At 42.9% G+C, this 21,800-nt stretch overlaps 1 protein-coding gene across 1 annotated transcript in view; it reads left to right on the forward strand.

Moving 5' to 3' along the window:
• The window catches only part of LOC139767104 (uncharacterized), a 415,796-nt gene that overhangs the window by 250,057 nt on the left and 143,939 nt on the right, over positions 1–21,800 (forward strand).

Genomic DNA, 21,800 nt, shown 5'->3' on the forward strand with positions numbered 1-21,800 from the left:
TAAAACACTTCACTTCCTCCAGTTTTTCTCCATTCAAACTCACCTCCCAATTGACTTGACCCTCACCCCTACTGTACCTAATAACCTTGCTCTTATTCACATTTACTCTCAACTTTCTTCTTCCACACACTTTACCAAACTCAGTCACCAGCTTCTGCAGTTTCTCACATGAATCAGCCACCAGCGCTGTATCATCAGCGAACAACAACTGACTCACTTCCCAAGCTCTCTCATCCCCAACAGACTTCATACTTGCCCCTCTTTCCAGGACTCTTGCATTTACCTCCCTTACAACCCCATCCATAAACAAATTAAACAACCATGGAGACATCACACACCCCTGCCGCAAACCTACATTCACTGAGAACCAATCACTTTCCTCTCTTCCTACACGTACACATGCCTTACATCCTCGATAAAAACTTTTCACTGCTTCTAACAACTTGCCTCCCACACCATATATTCTTAATACCTTCCACAGAGCATCTCTATCAACTCTATCATATGCCTTCTCCAGATCCATAAATGCTACATACAAATCCATTTGCTTTTCTAAGTATTTCTCACATACATTCTTCAAAGCAAACACCTGATCCACACATCCTCTACCACTTCTGAAACCGCACTGTTCTTCCCCAATCTGATGCTCTGTACATGCCTTCACCCTCTCAATCAATACCCTCCCATATAATTTACCAGGAATACTCAACAAACTTATACCTCTGTAATTTGAGCACTCACTCTTATCCCCTTTGCCTTTGTACAATGGCACTATGCACGCATTCCACCAATCCTCAGGCACCTCACCATGAGTCATACATACATTAAATAACCTTACCAACCAGTCAACAATACAGTCACCCCCTTTTTTAATAAATTCCACTGCAATACCATCCAAACCTGCTGCCTTGCCGGCTTTCATCTTCCGCAAAGCTTTTACTACCTCTTCTCTGTTTACCAAATCATTTTCCCTAACCCTCTCACTTTGCACACCACCTCGACCAAAACACCCTATATCTGCCACTCTGTCATCAGACACATTCAACAAACCTTCAAAATACTCATTCCATCTCCTTCTCACATCACCGCTACTTGTTATCACCTCCCCATTTACGCCCTTCACTGAAGTTCCCATTTGCTCCCTTGTCTTACGCACCCTATTTACCTCCTTCCAGAACATCTTTTTATTCTCCCTAAAATTTACTGATAGTCTCTCACCCCAACTCTCATTTGCCCTTTTTTTCACCTCTTGCACCTTTCTCTTGACCTCCTGTCTCTTTCTTTTATACTTCTCCCACTCAATTGCATTTTTTCCCTGCAAAAATCGTCCAAATGCCTCTCTCTTCTCTTTCACTAATACTCTTACTTCTTCATCCCACCACTCACTACCCTTTCTAAACAGCCCACCTCCCACTCTTCTCATGCCACAAGCATCTTTTGCGCAATCCATCACTGATTCCCTAAATACATCCCATTCCTCCCCCACTCCCCTTACTTCCATTGTTCTCACCTTTTTCCATTTTGTACACAGTCTCTCCTGGTACTTCCCCACACAGGTCTCCTTCCCAAGCTCACTTACTCTCACCACCTTCTTCACCCCAACATTCACTCCCCTTTTCTGAAAACCCATACTAATCTTCACCTTAGCCTCCACAAGATAATGATCAGACATCCCTCCAGTTGCACCTCTCAGCACATTAACATCCAAAAGTCTCTCTTTCGCACGCCTGTCTATTAACACGTAATCCAATAACGCTCTCTGGCCATCTCTCCTACTTACATAAGTATACTTATGTATATCTCGCTTTTTAAACCAGGTATTCCCAATCATCAGTCCTTTTTCAGCACATAAATCTACAAGCTCTTCACCATTTCCATTTACAACACTGAACACCCCATGCATACCAATTATTCCCTCAACTGCCACATTACTCACCTTTGCATTCAAATCACCCATCACTATAACCCGGTCTCGTGCATCAAAACCGCTAACACACTCATTTAGCTGCTCCCAAAACACTTGCCTCTCATGATCTTTCTTCTCATGCCCAGGTGCATATGCACCAATAATCACCCACCTCTCTCCATCAACTTTCAATTTTACCCATATTAATCGAGAATTTACTTTCTTACATTCTATCACATACTCCCACAACTCCTGTTTCAGGAGTATTGCTACTCCTTCCCTTGCTCTTGTCCTCTCACTAACCCCTGACTTCACTCCCCAGACATTTCCAAACCACTCTTCCCCTTTACCCTTGAGCTTCGTTTCACTCAGAGCCAAAACATCCAGGTTCCTTTCCTCAAACATACTACCTATCTCTCCTTTTTTCACATCTTGGTTACATCCACACACATTTAGGCACCCCACTCTGAGCCTTCGAGGAGGATGATCACTCCCCGCGTGACTCCTTCTTCTGTTTCCCATTTTAGAAAGTTAGAAGCTGTTATGATTATATGGTGTTATGATTATATGGTGTGGGAAGAAAGCTACTTCTCTGATCTTCTTTGTACTATCATAAATAGTCTGTAATGTAGATTCACTAAGTCTGAGGCATACTTAATATCAGCTGTTTGTCCTCTCTCAAATGTTTGAGCACATCCATCTTAGCTTCAGTGGTTATGACCTTATGCTTCTTAGCACCACTGGTGCCAGGAGAACTTGAAAGACACTTTGGTGTCATGAAGCAAGGAGCAAAACACATGCAGTATGTATTATACTGCAGCATAAGATACTGTAGCACTCTGTATCCATGCCACTTGGATGTGCACTTCTCATACATGTTGGCCATAGTGTATTACCATGCTGCCAGTCCAGTGATGGTTGTGTTATTCCAAACATAAGCCCTCGTTATTTAAAAAAGGCGTAAATGGACTGTATACATCACTCTAAGAATATAAGGTGGGAGGTGGGCATTTTAAAAAGGGTAGTGAGTAATGGGATAACAAAATAACATTACCAGTGAAAGAAAAGAGAGGTATATGGACAGTTCTTTCATTAAGGGAGTGCAAATGATTGTGAGATGTGTGGCATGAGGCAAAGAGGAAAGTACAGAGATTTAAAAAGAGGGCAAATGAGAGTTGGTGTGAGCAAGTATCAGTAAACTTCAGGAAGAATTATGATGTTTTGGAAGAAGGTTGATAGTGTGCGAAAAATGAGAACGAATGGGAACATTGGTGAAGAGGGCAGATGGGGGAGTGGTTACAGGAAGTGATGAAGTGGGGAGATGGAGAAAGTATTCTGAAAGACTCTTAAACACATTTGATGATTGGGTGGCAGATGTAGGGTGATTGGGTCAGGGTGGTCAAATTGAGAGTGCTTTGGTGAAGAGAGATGTGATGAAAGCCTTATGTAAGATGAAGTGTGGCTGGAGTGGATTGTAGTACAGTTGAATTTCTTATGAAAGGGGCTGACTTTGTTACTGATTGTTTAGTTAGGATTTTCACTGTACATGAAGATAATGATGAGGAACCTGAGGATTGGCAGAATGCATGTCTAGTGCCATTGTATAAAGGCAATGGGGATAAAATGATGTTCACATTTCAGAAGTATAAGTTTAATAAGTGTACCTGTTAAGTTGTATATGAGAGAAGTGATTGAGAGGCTGAAGGCATGTACAGAGCATCAGACTGGGCAGAAATGATGTTGTTTTAGAATTGCTAGAGGTTGTTTGGATCAGGTGTTTGCATTAAAGAAAGTATATGGAAAATACTCAGAAACAGAAGGATTTACATGGGGTATTTTTGGATCTGGAGAAATCATTCATATGTAAAGATAGAGCAACCAGAGAATATAAAATTAAACTAAACAAGAAACGTGTTATAGAAGATGTAAAGAAGTATTTTTATAATGTACAAGAGGCATTTGGACGGGTTTTGCAGGGAAATAGCGCAAATGACTGGAAGATGTATAAAAGAAAGAGGCAGGAGGTCAAGAGGAAGGTGCAAGAGGTGAAAAAAAGGGCAAATGAGAGTTGGGGTGAGAGGGTACCATTAAATTTTAGGGAGAATAAAAAGATGTTTTGGAAGGAGGTAAATGAAGTGCGTAAGACAAAAGAACAAATGGAAACATCAGTGAAGGGGGATAATGGGGAGGTGATCACAGTAGTGGTGATGTGAGAAGGAGATATAGTGAGTATTTTGAAGGTGTGTTGAATGTGTTAGATGATAGAGTGGCAGATATAGGGTGTTTTGGTCGAGGTGGTGTGCGAAGTGAGAGGGTTAGGGAGATTGATTTGGTAAACAGTGAAGAGGTAGTAAAAGCTTTGCGGAAGATGAAACTGGCAAGGCAGCAGGTTTGGATGGTATTGCTCTGGAATTTATTAAAAAAGGGGGTGACTGTATTATTGACTGGTTGGTAAGGATATTTAATGTATATTTGACTCATGGTGAGGTGCCTGAGGATTGGCAGAATGCATGCATAGTGCCATTGTACAAAGGCAAAGGGGATAAAGTGAGTATTTTGAAGGTTTGTTGAATGTGTTTGATGATAGAGTGGCAGATATAGGGTGTTTTGGTTGAGGTGGTGTGCAAAGTGAGAGGGTTAGGGAAAATGATTTGGTAAACAGAGAAGAGGTACTAAAAGCTTTGCGGAAGATGAAACCCGGCAAGGCAGCGGGTTTGGATGGTATTGCAGTGGAATTTATTAAAAAAGGGGGTGACTGTAATGTTGACTGGTTGGTAAGGTTATTTAATGTATGTATGACTCATGGTGAGGTGCCTGAGGATTGGCGGAATGCGTGCATAGTGCCATTGTACAAAGGCAAAGGGGATAAGAGTGAGTGCTCAAATTACAGAGGTATAAGTTTGTTGAGTATTCCTGGTAAATTATATGGGAGGGTATTGATTGAGAGGGTGAAGGCATGTACAGAGCATCAGATTGGGGAAGAGCAGTGTGGTTTCAGAAGTGGTAGAGGATGTGTGGATCAGGTGTTTGCTTTGAAGAATGTATGTGAGAAATACTTAGAAAAGCAAATGGATTTGTATGTAGCATTTATGGATCTGGAGAAGGCATATGACAGAGTTGATAGAGATGCTCTGTGGAAGGTATTAAGAATATATGGTGTGGGAGGCAAGTTGTTAGAGGCAGTGAAAAGTTTTTATCGAGGATGTAAGGCATGTGTACGTGTAGGAAGAGAGGAAAGTGATTGGTTCTCAGTGAATGTCAGTTTGCGGCAGGGGTGTGTGATGTCTCCATGGTTGTTTAATTTGTTTATGGATGGGGTTGTTAGGGAGGTGAATGCAAGAGTTTTGGAAAGAGGGGCAAGTATGAAGTCTGTTGGGGATGAGAGAGCTTGGGAAGTGAGTCAGTTGCTGTTCGCTGATGATACAGCACTGGTGGCTGATTCATGTGAGAAACTGCAGAAGCTGGTGACTGAGTTTGGTAAAGTGTGTGAAAGAAGAAAGTTAAGAGTAAATGTGAATAAGAGCAAGGTTATTAGGTACAGTAGGGTTGAGGGTCAAGTCAATTGGGAGGTGAGTTTGAATGGAGAAAAACTGGAGGAAGTGAAGTGTTTTAGATATCTGGGAGTGGATCTGGCAGCGGATGGAACCATGGAAGCGGAAGTGGATCATAGGATGGGGGAGGGGGCGAAAATTCTGGGAGCCTTGAAGAATGTGTGGAAGTCGAGAACATTATCTCGGAAAGCAAAAATGGGTATGTTTGAAGGAATAGTGGTTCCAACAATGTTGTATGGTTGCGAGGCGTGGGCTATGGATAGAGTTGTGCGCAGGAGGATGGATGTGCTGGAAATGAGATGTTTGAGGACAATGTGTGGTGTGAGGTGGTTTGATCGAGTAAGTAAAGTAAGAGTAAGAGAGATGTGTGGAAATAAAAAGAGCGTGGTTGAGAGAGCAGAAGAGGGTGTTTTGAAATGGTTTGGGCTCATGGAGAGAATGAGTGAGGAAAGATTGACCAAGAGGATATATGTGTCGGAGGTGGAGGGAACGAGAAGAGGGAGACCAAATTGGAGGTGGAAAGATGGAGTGAAAAAGATTTTGTGTGATCGGGAGCCTGAACATGCAGGAGGGTGAAAGGAGGGCAAGGAATAGAGTGAATTGGAGCGATGTGGTATACCGGGGTTGACGTGCTGTCAGTGGATTGAATCAAGGCATGTGAAGCGTCTGGGGTAAACCATGGAAAGCTGTGTAGGTATGTATATTTGCGTGTGTGGACGTATGTATATACATGTGTATGGGGGTGGGTTGGGCACATGGAGAGAATGAGTGAGGAAAGATTGACCAAGAGGATATATGTGTCGGAGGTGGAGGGAACGAGAAGAGGGAGACCAAATTGGAGGTGGAAAGATGGAGTGAAAAAGATTTTGTGTGATCAGGGCCTGAACATGCAGGAGGGTGAAAGGAGGGCAAGGAATAGAGTGAATTGGAGCGATGTGGTATACCGGGGTTGACGTGCTGTCAGTGGATTGAATCAAGGCATGTGAAGCGTCTGGGGTAAACCATGGAAAGCTGTGTAGGTATGTATATTTGCATGTGTGGACGTATGTATATACATGTGTATGGGGGTGGGTTGGGCCATTTCTTTCGTCTGTTTCCTTGCGCTACCTCGCAAATGCAGGAGACAGCAAAAAAAAAAAAAAAAAAAAAAAAGTTGAGTATTCCTGGGAAATTATATGGGAGGGTATTGATTGAGAGGGTGAAGGCATGTACAGAGCATCAGATTGGCGAAGAGCAGTGTGGTTTCAGAAGTGATAGAGGATGTGTGGATCAGGTGTTTGCTTTGAAGAATGTTTGTGAGAAATACTTAGAGAAGAAGCAAATGGATTTGTATGTAGCATTTATGGATCTGGAGAAGGCATATGATAGAGTTGATAGAGATGCTCTGTGGAAGGTATTAAGAGTATATGGTGTGGGAGGCAAGTTGTTAGAAGCAGTGAAAGTTTTTATCGAGGATGTAAGGAATGTGTGTGAGTAGGAAGAGAGGAAAGTGATTGGTTCTCAGTGAATGTCAGTTTGCGGCAGGGGTGCGTGATATCTCCATGGTTGTTTAATTTGTTTATGGATGGGGTTGTTAGGGAGGTGAATGCATGAGTTTTGGAGAGCGGGGCAAGTATGCAGTTTGTTGTGGAGGAGAGAGCTTGGGAAGTGAGTCAGTTGTTGTTCGCTGATGATACAGCGCTGGTGGCTGATTCATGTGAGAAACTGCAGAAACTGGTGACTGAGTTTGGTAAAGTGTGTGAAGGAAGAAAGCTAAGAATGAATGTGAATAAGAGCAAGGTTATTAGGTGCAGTAGGGTTGAGGGTCAAGTCAATTGGGAGGTAAGTTTGAATGGAGAAAAACTGGAGGAAGTGAAGTGTTTTAGATATCTTGAAATGGATTTGGCAGCTGATGGAGTCATGAAGTGGAAGTGAGCTACAGGGTCAGGAGGAGGCGAAAGTTCTGGGAGCGTTGAAAAACGTGTGGAAGACTAGAACATTATCTCGGAAAGCAAAAATGGCTATGTTTGAAGGAATAGTGGTTCCAACAATGTTATATAGTTGCGAGGCATGGGCTATAGATAGAGTTGTGTGAAGGAGGGAAGATGTGTTGGAAATGAGATGTTTGAGGCTAATATATGGTGTGAGGTGGTTTGATCGAGTAAGTAATGAAAGGGTAAGAGAGATGTGTGGTAATGAAAAAGAGTGTGGTTGAAAGAGCAGAAGAGGGTGTTTTTAAATGGTCTGGTCACATGTAGAGAATGAGTGAGGAAAGATTGACAAAGAGGATATATGTGTCAGAGGTGGAGGGAACGAGAAGTGGGAGACCAAATTGGAGGTGGAAAGATGGAGTGAAAAAGATTTTGAGCATCGGAGCCTGAATATGCAGGACGGTGAAAGGCGTGCAAGGAATAGAGTGAATTGGAACAATGTGGTATACCAGGGTCGACGTGCTGTCAGCGGATTGAACCAGGGCATGTGAAGTGTCTGGGGTAAACCATGGAAAGTTCTGTGGGGCCTGGATGTGGAAAGGGAGATGTGGTTTTGGTGCATTATACATGACAGCTAAAGACTGAGTGTAAATGAATGTGGCCTTTGTTGTCTTTTCCTAGCGCTAACTCGCCTGCTTGTGGAGGGAGGGGGTTGTCATTTCATGTGTGGCAGGATGGCAACGGGAATGACTGAAGGCAGGAAGTATGAATTATGTACATGTGTATATATGTATATGTCTGATGTCTGTGTATGTATATATATATATATATATGTATATGTTGAAATCCCTGTGGATAGGGGAGAAAAAATACTTCCCACGCATTCCTCACCTGTCGTAGAAGGCGACGAAAGGGAAGGGAGCAGGGGGCTAGATACCCTCCCCTCCTTGTATTATTAACTTTCTAAAAGGGGAAACAGAAGAAGGAGTCACGCGGGGAGTGCTCATCCTCCTCGAAGGCTCAGATTGGGGTGTCTAAATGTGTGTGGATGTAGCCAAGATGAGAAAAAAGGAGAGATAGGTAGTATGTTTGAGGAAAGGCACCTGTATGTTTTGGCTCTGAGTGAAACGAAGCTCAAGGGGAAAGGGGAAGAGTGGTTTTGGGAATGTCTTGGGAGTAAAGTCAGGGGTTAGTGAGAGGACAAGAGCAATGGAAGGAGTAGCACAACTCCTGAAACAGGAGTGGTGGGAGTATGTGATAGAGTGCAAGAAAGTAAACTCTAGATTGATATGGGTAAAAAATGAAAGTTGATGGAGAGAGATGGGTGATTATTGGTGCATATGCACCTGGGCATGAGAAGAAAGACCATGAGAGGCAAGTGTTTTGGGAGCAGCTGAATGAGTGTGTTAGTGGTTGTGATGCACGAGACCGGGTTATAGTGATGGGTGATTTGAATGCAAAGGTAAGTAATTTGGCAGTTGAGGGAATAATTGGTATACATGGGGTGTTCAGTGTTGTAAATGGAAATGGTGAAGAGCTTGTAGATTTATGTGCTGAAAAAGGACTGTTGATTAGGAATACCTGGTTTAAAAAGAGAGATATACATAAGTATAAGTATGTAAGTAGGAGAGATGGCCAGAGAGTGTTATTGGATTATGTGTTAATTGATAGGCGCGCAAAAGAGAGACTTTTGGATGTTAATGTGCTGAGAGGTGCAACTGGAGGGTGTCTGATCAATATCTTGTGGAGGCAAAGGTGAAGATTTGTACAGGTTTTCAGAAAAGAGGAAAGAATTTTGGGGTGAAGAGAGTGGTGAGAGTAAGTGAGCTTGGGAAGGAGAATTGTGTGAGGAAATACCAGGAGAGACTGAGTGCAGAATGGAAAAAGTTGAGAACAAAGGAGGTAAGGGAGTGGGGGAGGAATGGGATGTATTTAGGGAAGTAGTGATGACTTGCGCAAAAGATGCTTGTGGCATGAGAAGCGTGGGAGGTGGGCAGATTAGAAAGGGTAGTGAGTGGTGGGATTAAGAAGTAAGATTATTAGTGAAAGAGATGAGAGAGGCATTTGGACAATTTTTGCAGGGAAATAATGCAAATGAGTGGGAGATGCATAAAAGAAAGAGGCAGGAGGTCAAGAGAAAGGTGCAAGAGGTGAAAAAGAGGGCAATGAGAGTTGGGGTGAGAGAGTATCATTAAATTTTAGGGAGAATAAAAAGGTGTTTTGGAAGGAGGTAAATAAAGTGCATAAGACAAGGGAACAAATGGGAACTTCAGTGAAGGGAGCTACTGGGGAGGTGATTTGAGAAGATGGAGTGAGTATTTTGAAGGTTTGTTGAATGTGTTTGATGATAGAGTGGCAGATATAGGGTGTTTTGGTTGAGGTGGTGTGCAAAGTGAGAGGGTTACGGAAAATGATTTGGTAAACAGAGAAGTAGTAAAAGCTTTGCGGAAGATGGAAGCCGGCAAGGCAGTGGGTTTGGATGGTATTGCAGTGGAATTTATTAAAAAGGGGGTGACTGTATTGTAGACTGGTTGGTAAGGTTATTTAATGTATGTATGACTCATGGTGAGGTGCCTGAGGATTGGCGGAATGCGTGCATAGTGCCATTGTACAAAGGCAAAGGGGATAAGAGTGAGTGCTCAAATTACAGAGGTATAAGTTTGTTGAGTATTCCTGGTAAATTATATGGGAGGGTATTGATTGAGAGGGTGAAGGCATGTACAGAGCATCAGATTGGGGAAGAGCAGTGTGGTTTCAGAAGTGGTAGAGGATGTGTGGATCAGGTGTTTGCTTTGAAGAATGTATGTGAGAAATACTTAGAAAAGCAAATGGATTTGTATGTAGCATTTATGGATCTGGAGAAGGCATATGACAGAGTTGATAGAGATGCTCTGTGGAAGGTATTAAGAATATATGGTGTGGGAGGCAAGTTGTTAGAAGCAGTGAAAAGTTTTTATCGAGGATGTAAGGCATGTGTACGTGTAGGAAGAGAGGAAAGTGATTGGTTCTCAGTGAATGTCAGTTTGCGGCAGGGGTGTGTGATGTCTCCATGGTTGTTTAATTTGTTTATGGATGGGGTTGTTAGGGAGGTGAATGCAAGAGTTTTGGAAAGAGGGGCAAGTATGAAGTCTGTTGGGGATGAGAGAGCTTGGGAAGTGAGTCAGTTGCTGTTCGCTGATGATACAGCACTGGTGGCTGATTCATGTGAGAAACTGCAGAAGCTGGTGACTGAGTTTGGTAAAGTGTGTGAAAGAAGAAAGTTAAGAGTAAATGTGAATAAGAGCAAGGTTATTAGGTACAGTAGGGTTGAGGGTCAAGTCAATTGGGAGGTGAGTTTGAATGGAGAAAAACTGGAGGAAGTGAAGTGTTTTAGATATCTGGGAGTGGATCTGGCAGCGGATGGAACCATGGAAGCGGAAGTGGATCATAGGATGGGGGAGGGGGCGAAAATTCTGGGAGCCTTGAAGAATGTGTGGAAGTCGAGAACATTATCTCGGAAAGCAAAAATGGGTATGTTTGAAGGAATAGTGGTTCCAACAATGTTGTATGGTTGCGAGGCGTGGGCTATGGATAGAGTTGTGCGCAGGAGGATGGATGTGCTGGAAATGAGATGTTTGAGGACAATGTGTGGTGTGAGGTGGTTTGATCGAGTAAGTAACGTAAGAGTAAGAGAGATGTGTGGAAATAAAAAGAGCGTGGTTGAGAGAGCAGAAGAGGGTGTTTTGAAATGGTTTGGGCTCATGGAGAGAATGAGTGAGGAAAGATTGACCAAGAGGATATATGTGTCGGAGGTGGAGGGAACGAGAAGAGGGAGACCAAATTGGAGGTGGAAAGATGGAGTGAAAAAGATTTTGTGTGATCGGAGCCTGAACATGCAGGAGGGTGAAAGGAGGGCAAGGAATAGAGTGAATTGGAGCGATGTGGTATACCGGGGTTGACGTGCTGTCAGTGGATTGAATCAAGGCATGTGAAGCGTCTGGGGTAAACCACGGAAAGCTGTGTAGGTATGTATATTTGCATGTGTGGACGTATGTATATACATGTGTATGGGGGTGGGTTGGGCACATGGAGAGAATGAGTGAGGAAAGATTGACCAAGAGGATATATGTGTCGGAGGTGGAGGGAACGAGAAGAGGGAGACCAAATTGGAGGTGGAAAGATGGAGTGAAAAAGATTTTGTGTGATCAGGGCCTGAACATGCAGGAGGGTGAAAGGAGGGCAAGGAATAGAGTGAATTGGAGCGATGTGGTATACCGGGGTTGACGTGCTGTCAGTGGATTGAATCAAGGCATGTGAAGCGTCTGGGGTAAACCATGGAAAGCTGTGTAGGTATGTATATTTGCATGTGTGGACGTATGTATATACATGTGTATGGGGGTGGGTTGGGCCATTTCTTTCGTCTGTTTCCTTGCGCTACCTCGCAAATGCAGGAGACAGCAAAAAAAAAAAAAAAAAAAAAAAAGTTGAGTATTCCTGGGAAATTATATGGGAGGGTATTGATTGAGAGGGTGAAGGCATGTACAGAGCATCAGATTGGCGAAGAGCAGTGTGGTTTCAGAAGTGATAGAGGATGTGTGGATCAGGTGTTTGCTTTGAAGAATGTTTGTGAGAAATACTTAGAGAAGAAGCAAATGGATTTGTATGTAGCATTTATGGATCTGGAGAAGGCATATGATAGAGTTGATAGAGATGCTCTGTGGAAGGTATTAAGAGTATATGGTGTGGGAGGCAAGTTGTTAGAAGCAGTGAAAGTTTTTATCGAGGATGTAAGGAATGTGTGTGAGTAGGAAGAGAGGAAAGTGATTGGTTCTCAGTGAATGTCAGTTTGCGGCAGGGGTGCGTGATATCTCCATGGTTGTTTAATTTGTTTATGGATGGGGTTGTTAGGGAGGTGAATGCATGAGTTTTGGAGAGCGGGGCAAGTATGCAGTTTGTTGTGGAGGAGAGAGCTTGGGAAGTGAGTCAGTTGTTGTTCGCTGATGATACAGCGCTGGTGGCTGATTCATGTGAGAAACTGCAGAAACTGGTGACTGAGTTTGGTAAAGTGTGTGAAGGAAGAAAGCTAAGAATGAATGTGAATAAGAGCAAGGTTATTAGGTGCAGTAGGGTTGAGGGTCAAGTCAATTGGGAGGTAAGTTTGAATGGAGAAAAACTGGAGGAAGTGAAGTGTTTTAGATATCTTGAAATGGATTTGGCAGCTGATGGAGTCATGGAAGTGGAAGTGAGCTACAGGGTCAGGAGGAGGCGAAAGTTCTGGGAGCGTTGAAAAACGTGTGGAAGACTAGAACATTATCTCGGAAAGCAAAAATGGCTATGTTTGAAGGAATAGTGGTTCCAACAATGTTATATAGTTGCGAGGCATGGGCTATAGATAGAGTTGTGTGAAGGAGGGAAGATGTGTTGGAAATGAGATGTTTGAGGCTAATATATGGTGTGAGGTGGTTTGATCGAGTAAGTAATGAAAGGGTAAGAGAGATGTGTGGTAATAAAAAGAGTGTGGTTGAAAGAGCAGAAGAGGGTGTTTTTAAATGGTCTGGTCACATGTAGAGAATGAGTGAGGAAAGATTGACAAAGAGGATATATGTGTCAGAGGTGGAGGGAACGAGAAGTGGGAGACCAAATTGGAGGTGGAAAGATGGAGTGAAAAAGATTTTGAGCGATCGGAGCCTGAATATGCAGGACGGTGAAAGGCGTGCAAGGAATAGAGTGAATTGGAACAATGTGGTATACCAGGGTCGACGTGCTGTCAGCGGATTGAACCAGGGCATGTGAAGTGTCTGGGGTAAACCATGGAAAGTTCTGTGGGGCCTGGATGTGGAAAGGGAGATGTGGTTTTGGTGCATTATACATGACAGCTAAAGACTGAGTGTAAATGAATGTGGCCTTTGTTGTCTTTTCCTAGCGCTAACTCGCCTGCTTGTGGAGGGAGGGGGTTGTCATTTCATGTGTGGCAGGATGGCAACGGGAATGACTGAAGGCAGGAAGTATGAATTATGTACATGTGTATATATGTATATGTCTGATGTCTGTGTATGTATATATATATATATATATATATGTATATGTTGAAATCCCTGTGGATAGGGGAGAAAAAATACTTCCCACGCATTCCTCACCTGTCGTAGAAGGCGACGAAAGGGGAAGGGAGCAGGGGGCTAGATACCCTCCCCTCCTTGTATTATTAACTTTCTAAAAGGGGAAACAGAAGAAGGAGTCACGCGGGGAGTGCTCATCCTCCTCGAAGGCTCAGATTGGGGTGTCTAAATGTGTGTGGATGTAGCCAAGATGAGAAAAAAGGAGAGATAGGTAGTATGTTTGAGGAAAGGCACCTGTATGTTTTGGCTCTGAGTGAAACGAAGCTCAAGGGGAAAGGGGAAGAGTGGTTTGGGAATGTCTTGGGAGTAAAGTCAGGGGTTAGTGAGAGGACAAGAGCAATGGAAGGAGTAGCACAACTCCTGAAACAGGAGTGGTGGGAGTATGTGATAGAGTGCAAGAAAGTAAACTCTAGATTGATAGGGGTAAAACTGAAAGTTGATGGAGAGAGATGGGTGATTATTGGTGCATATGCACCTGGGCATGAGAAGAAAGACCATGAGAGGCAAGTGTTTTGGGAGCAGCTGAATGAGTGTGTTAGTGGTTGTGATGCACGAGACCGGGTTATAGTGATGGGTGATTTGAATGCAAAGGTGAGTAATTTGGCAGTTGAGGGAATAATTGGTATACATGGGGTGTTCAGTGTTGTAAATGGAAATGGTGAAGAGCTTGTAGATTTATGTGCTGAAAAAGGACTGTTGATTAGGAATACCTGGTTTAAAAAGAGAGATATACATAAGTATAAGTATGTAAGTAGGAGAGATGGCCAGAGAGTGTTATTGGATTATGTGTTAATTGATAGGCGCGCAAAAGAGAGACTTTTGGATGTTAATGTGCTGAGAGGTGCAACTGGAGGGGTGTCTGATCAATATCTTGTGGAGGCAAAGGTGAAGATTTGTACAGGTTTTCAGAAAAGAGGAAAGAATTTTGGGGTGAAGAGAGTGGTGAGAGTAAGTGAGCTTGGGAAGGAGAATTGTGTGAGGAAATACCAGGAGAGACTGAGTGCAGAATGGAAAAAGTTGAGAACAAAGGAGGTAAGGGGAGTGGGGGAGGAATGGGATGTATTTAGGGAAGTAGTGATGACTTGCGCAAAAGATGCTTGTGGCATGAGAAGCGTGGGAGGTGGGCAGATTAGAAAGGGTAGTGAGTGGTGGGATTAAGAAGTAAGATTATTAGTGAAAGAGATGAGAGAGGCATTTGGACAATTTTTGCAGGGAAATAATGCAAATGAGTGGGAGATGCATAAAAGAAAGAGGCAGGAGGTCAAGAGAAAGGTGCAAGAGGTGAAAAAGAGGGCAAATGAGAGTTGGGGTGAGAGAGTATCATTAAATTTTAGGGAGAATAAAAAGGTGTTTTGGAAGGAGGTAAATAAAGTGCATAAGACAAGGGAACAAATGGGAACTTCAGTGAAGGGAGCTACTGGGGAGGTGATTTGAGAAGATGGAGTGAGTATTTTGAAGGTTTGTTGAATGTGTTTGATGATAGAGTGGCAGATATAGGGTGTTTTGGTTGAGGTGGTGTGCAAAGTGAGAGGGTTACGGAAAATGATTTGGTAAACAGAGAAGTAGTAAAAGCTTTGCGGAAGATGGAAGCCGGCAAGGCAGTGGGTTTGGATGGTATTGCAGTGGAATTTATTAAAAAGGGGGGTGACTGTATTGTAGACTGGTTGGTAAGGTTATTTAATGTATGTATGATTCATGGTGAGGTGCTTGAGGATTGGTGGAATGCTTGCATAGTGCCATTGTACAAAGGCAAAGGGGATAAGAGTGAGTGCTCAAATTACAGAGGTATAAGTTTGTTGAGTATTCCTGGGAAATTATATGGGAGGGCATTGATTGAGAGGGTGAAGGCATGTACAGAGCATCAGATTGGGGAAGAACAGTGTGGTTTCAGAAGTGGTAGAGGATGTGTGGATCAGGTGTTTGCTTTGAAGAATGTATGTGAGAAATACATAGAAAAGCAAATGGATTGGTATGTAGCATTTATGGATCTGGAGAAGGCATATGATAGAGTGTATCTGTGGAAGGTATTAAGAATATATTGTGTGGGAGGCAAGTTGTTAGAAGCATTGAAAAGTTTTTATCGAGGATGTAAGGCATGTGTACTTGTTAGAAGAGAGGAAAGTGATTGGTTCTCAGTGAATGTAGGTTTGCGGCAAGGGTGTGTAATGTCTCCATGGTTGTTTAATTTGTTTATGGATGGGGTTGTTAGGGAGGTGAATGCAAAAGTTTTGGAAAGAGGGGCAAGTATTCAGTCTGTTGTGGATGAGAGAGCTTGGGAAGTGAGTCGGTTGTTGTTCGCTGATGATACAGTGCTGGTGGCTGATTCATGTGAGAAAATGCAGAAGTTGTTGACTGAGTTTGGTAAAGTGTGTGAAAGAAGAAAGTTAAAGAGTGAATGTGAATAAGAGCAAGGTTATTAGGTACAGTAGGGTTGAGGGTCAAGTCAGTTGGGAGTTAAGTTTGAATGGAGAAAAACTGGAGGAAGTGAAGTGTTTTAGATATCTGGGAGTGGATTTGGCAGCAGATAGAACCATGGAAGCGGAAGTGAATCATAGGGTGGGGGAGGGGGCGAAAATTCTGGGAGCCTTGAAGAATGTGTGGAAGTCGAGAACATTATCGCGGAAAGCAAAAATGGGTATGTTTGAAGGAATAGTGGTTCCGACAATGTTGTATGGTTGCGAGGCGTGGGCTATGGATAGAGTTGTGCGCAGGAGGGTGGATGTGCTGGAAATGAGATGTTTGAGGACAATATGTGGTGTGAGGTGGTTTGATCGAGTAAGTAATAATAGGGTAAGAGAGATGTGTGGTAATAAAAAGAATGTGGTTGAGAGAGCAGAAGAGGGTCTTTTTAAATGGTTTGGTCACATGGAGAGAATGAGCGAGGAAAGATTGACCAAGAGGATATATGTGTCAGAGGTGGAGGGAACGAGAAGTGGGAGACCAAATTGGAGGTGGAAAGATGGAGTGAAACAGATTTTGAGTGATCGGGACCTGAACATGCAGGAGGGTGAAAGGCGTGTAAGGAATAGAGTGAATTGGAACGATGTGATATATCGGGGTCGACCTGCTGTCTGTCAATGGATTGAACCAGGGCATGTGAAGCGTTTGGGGTAAACCATGGAAAGTTGTGTGGGGCCTGGATGTGGAAAGGGAGCTGTGGTTTCGGTGCATTATTATATGACAGCTAGAGACTGAGTGTGAATGAATGTGGCCTTTGTTGTCTTTTCCTAGCGCTACCTCACACACATGAGGGGGGGAGGGGGTTGTTATTTCATGAGTGGTGAGGTGGCGATTAGAATGAATAAAGGCAGACAGTATTAATTATGTACATGTGTATATTTGTATATGTCTGTGTGTGTATATATATGCATACATTGAGATGTATGGGTATGTATATTTGCGTGTGTGGACGTGTATGTATATACATGTGTATGGGGTGGGTTGGGCCATTCTTTCATGTGTTTCCTTGTGCCACCTTGCTAACGCGGGAGACAGCGACAAAGCAAAATTAATGAATAAATAAATATGTTTAAATGTATAGGTATGTATATGTGCGTGTGTGGACGTGTTTGTATATGCATGTGTATGAGGGTGGGTTGGGCCATTCTTTTGTCTGTTTCCTTGCAATACCTCCTTGGAACAGAATTATTGGGTACATGGTTGATGGAAATGGTGAAGAGCTTGTAGATTTATGTGCTGAAAAAGGTCTGGTGATTGGGAATGCCTGGTTTAAAAAGCGAGATATACATAAGTATACGTATGTAAGTAGGAGAGATGGCCAGAGAGCGTTATTGGATTACGTGTTAATTGACAGGCGCGCGAAAGAGAGACTTTTGGATGTTAATGTGCTGAGAGGTGCAACTGGAGGGATGTCTGATCATTATCTTGTGGAGGCTAAGGTGAAGATTTGTATGGGTTTTCAGAAAAGAAGAGTGAATGTTGGGGTGAAGAGGGTGGTGAGAGTAAGTGAGCTTGGGAAGGAGACTTGTGTGAGGAAGTACCAGGAGAGACTGAGTACAGAATGGAAAAAGGTGAGAACAATGGAAGTAAGGGGAGTGGGGGAGGAATGGGATGTATTTAGGGAATCAGTGATGGATTGCTCAAAAGATGCTTGTGGCATGAGAAGAGTGGGAGGTGGGTTGATTAGAAAGGGTAGTGAGTGGTGGGATGAAGAAGTAAGATTATTAGTGAAAGAGAAGAGAGAGGCATTTGGATGATTTTTGCAGGGAAAAAATGCAATTGAGTGGGAGATGTATAAAAGAAAGAGACAGGAGGTCAAGAGAAAGGTGCATGAGGTGAAAAAGAGGGCAAATGAGAATTGGGGTGAGAGAGTATCATTAAATTTTAGGGAGAATAAAAAGATGTTCTTGAAGGAGGTAAATAAAGTGCGTAAGACAAGGGAGCAAATGGGAACTTCAGTGAAGGGCGCAAATGGGAAGGTGACAACAAGTAGTGGTGATGTGAGAAGGAGATGGAGTGAGTATTTTGAAGGTTTGTTGAATGTGTTTGATGATAGAGTGGCAGATATAGGGTGTTTTGGTCGAGGTGGTGTGCAAAGTGAGAGGGTTAGGGAAAATGATTTGGTAAACAGAGAAGAGGTAGTAAAAGCTTTGCAGAAGATGAAAGCCGGCAAGGCAGCAGGTTTGGATGGTATTGCAGTAGAATTTATTAAAAAAGGGGGTGACTGTATTATTGAATGGTTGGTAAAGTTATTTAATGTATGTATGACTCATGGTGAGGTGCCTGAGGATTGGCGGAATGCGTGCATAGTGCCATTGTACAAAAGCAAAGGGGATAAGAGTGAGTGCGCAAATTACAGAGGTATAAGTTTGTTGAGTATTCCTGGTAAATTATATGGGAGGGTATTGATTGAGAGGGTGAAGGCATGTACAGAGCATCAGATTGGGAAAGAGCAGTGTGGTTTCAGAAGTCGTAGAGGATGTGTGGATCAGGTGTTTGCTTTGAAGAATGTTTGTGAGAAATACTTAGAGAAGCAAATGGATTTGTATGTAGCATTTATGGATCTGGAGAAGGCATATGATAGAGTTGATAGAGATGCTCTGTGGAAGGTATTAAGAATATATGGTGTGGGAGGCAAGTTGTTAGAAGCAGTGAAAAGTTTTTATCGAGGATGTAAGGCATGTGTATGTGTAGGAAGAGAGGAAAGTGATTGGTTCTCAGTGAATGTAGGTTTGCGGCAGGGGTATGTGATGTCTCCATGGTTGTTTAATTTGTTTATGGATGGTGTTGTTAGGGAGGTAAATGCAAGAGTTTTGGAAAGAGGGGCAAGTATGAAGTGTGTTGGGGATGAGAGAGCTTGGGAAGTGAGTCAGTTGTTGTTCGCTGATGATACAGCGCTGGTGGCTGATTCATGTGAGAAACTGCAGAAGCTGGTGACTGAGTTTGGTAAAGTGTGTGAAAGAAGAAAGTTAAGAGTAAATGTGAATAAGAGCAAGGTTATTAGGTACAGTAGGGTTGAGGGTCAAGTCAATTGGGAGGTAAGTTTGAATGGAGCAAAACTGGAGGAAGTGAAGTGTTTTAGATATCTGGGAGTGGATCTGGCAGCGAATGGAACCATGGAAGCGGATGTGGATCATAGGGTGGGGGAGGGGGCGAAAATCCTGGGAGCCTTGAAGAATGTGTGGAAGTCGAGAACATTATCTCGGAAAGCAAAAATGGGTATGTTTGAAGGAATAGTGGTTCCAACAATGTTGTATGGTTGCGAGGCGTGGGCTATGGATAGAGTTGTGCGCAGGAGGATGGGTGTGCTGGAAATGAGATGTTTGAGGACAATGTGTGGTGTGAGGTGGTTTGATCGAGTAAGTAACGTAAGGGTAAGAGAGATGTGTGGAAATAAAAAGAGCGTGGTTGAGAGAGCAGAAGAGGGTGTTTTGAAATGGTTTGGGCACATGGAGAGAATGAGTGAGGAAAGATTGACCAAGAGGATATATGTGTCGGAGGTGGAGGGAATGAGGAGAAGTGGGAGACCAAATTGGAGGTGGAAAGATGGAGTGAAAAAGATTTTGTGTGATCGGGGCCTGAACATGCAGGAGGGTGAAAGGAGGGCAAGGAATAGAGTGAATTGGATCGATGTGGTATACCGGGGTTGACGTGCTGTCAGTGGATTGAATCAGGGCGTGTGAAGCGTCTGGGGTAAACCATGGAAAGCTGTGTAGGTATGTATATTTGCGTGTGTGGACGTATGTATATACATGGGTATGGGGGTGGGTTGGGCCATTTCTTTCGTCTGTTTCCTTGCGCTACCTCGCAAATGCGGGAGACAGCGACAAAGAAAAAAAAAAATGGTTTATGCAAACATCATAAATGAATTTAAGAATTGTATGATAGAGAATGCTCAAGAAATGGGCCCCATAAGTGTAAAACTCTCTCCCTGTAAATTACAAATAGGTAATTGCATAACCAGCACATAAACTGAATGCACTCAGAACATTAACTGGTACCAGCGTTAAACAAGAAAAAGAATCCTTTTGCATCCTGTACAAATTTATCATCTGCTCCACTGTAAACTATATCTCGCATGCCTGCTCACCTGTCCTCTCAAAAGCAAGTACCACAAAACTGCAAACCGGTCATAATTAAGCACTCCAAACATTAACCAACTACCTAGCAACTACAAATGTTCAGCTCTCACAGTTGAACAAAGATCCTCCAATACCATTCCATCTCAACTTATTCAGTTTTCTTTGGATTAAAACTAGACCACCCCCACCTCAAACCCAAACCACTCCATAACTTACCTCCAACCTCAAAGTGAAAGTAAACATTTTACTCTTACCTTGCACCTCAGCAACATCTACACACAGATTTCTCAACTCTCAACAAACACATATACTGAAGAATAACTCAGCAAACAATAAACAATCACCTTTGTAACTCTGTCGTACATGCCACCCGTACCAGCCTTACATATTTTAACCCATCTGAAACCACACTCCCCAGACATACATGAGCCACACTGAGCCATGTACACTCGAGGCACCACTCATTCCTACAACACTAAAATCAACAATTCAACATATCTGAAGACCTTCATGCTCACAGTGCAATGAAGGTACCAAACGCTTACTGCTCAGTTGCTTGTACTTTTCCCATGTAGATGCTCAGGCAACTTCACCACGCTTTATAACTTGTGGCCTTGCCTGATGGCTTTGGCTGACCTCATTACTACTAAGAAGTCCCATGAAGATACTCATAGGGCAGGAAGTAAGGAATTATAAAGATACTCATAGGGCAAGAAGTAAGGAATTATATGTAGTAAATATAACAGCTTCAAACAGCACAAAACAGAGCACTGAGGACAATCATTAGCTGCCTAGCAGACACACATGTTCACCTAACCTTGCTCAGAACACAGTTCTTTGCAACAGCCTCTGACACCTCCAGTCCAAATACTTTATAACTGATCGCCTGCCCCAAATAAAGAGCTTACCTCAGTTTGACACTTCAGCAACTTGGACTCTGAGAGCCTCCCCTACCCAAGAAATGGAATTCTGAAAAAAAGACATACACACCAATTTGTCCCAGTGAGCACTAAACAACTAAACATCTAACAAGTCTCAGACACCACCCCACTAGGTATACACCTGTTTTAAAACACACTCCTCAGGAATGTCTCATCTGCATTCTGGACACCATCCGCCCCTAAAGTATGATAAACACCAGTTCAGCATATCTCAAGATCGTTCTTTCCCATGTTGTAACCCATAGGATAAGTAAACTGAATGCTTACTGCTTGATTGTGCTGCACTCTCCCCATATAGTCATACACAACATCAGTGTAAGTTATAACCTGTGGTCCTGCCCTATGGATGCACTAGCTTCCTGACCATTGCAGGAGCTCCATAGGAGACATAGGGAACTTTTTAGGTTTAAAGATAGGCAGGTAGGTATGTAGAATATAGAGTTACAGGTTGTAATGGACTTTGCTTTCAAGTGGTAACACTTTTACTTTGAGGCTGTATAGTTGTCAGTGGATGGGAAAGATAATTATGTGATAAGAGCCTGCTTGCCATAAAGTAGCTCAATTTACGTTGCTATCTCGTGAAATACAGCCTTGAAGCTGTGGGCATCCCAGAAATGGATCTTAGAGTTACATGATGATGATATGGTTCGCAATATCCATGACCAGTTTATGTATCCCACTTATTTCTGATGCTGCTCTTAAGCCATTAAAGAAATATTCTTTATAGCAGGAATCGACCATAGAGTATGCAATGAATCCTAGAAGAATTTATCTGTATTGTAGGTACGAGTTTTCATTTATGATGGAAAAAGAGGAAAGTGGAGCTCATGTTTGTTGATATCAGTGCCATCCTTC

Source organism: Panulirus ornatus, chromosome 4 (genome assembly GCF_036320965.1).
Source record: "Panulirus ornatus isolate Po-2019 chromosome 4, ASM3632096v1, whole genome shotgun sequence".
Taxonomy (NCBI): Eukaryota; Metazoa; Arthropoda; class Malacostraca; order Decapoda; family Palinuridae; genus Panulirus; species Panulirus ornatus.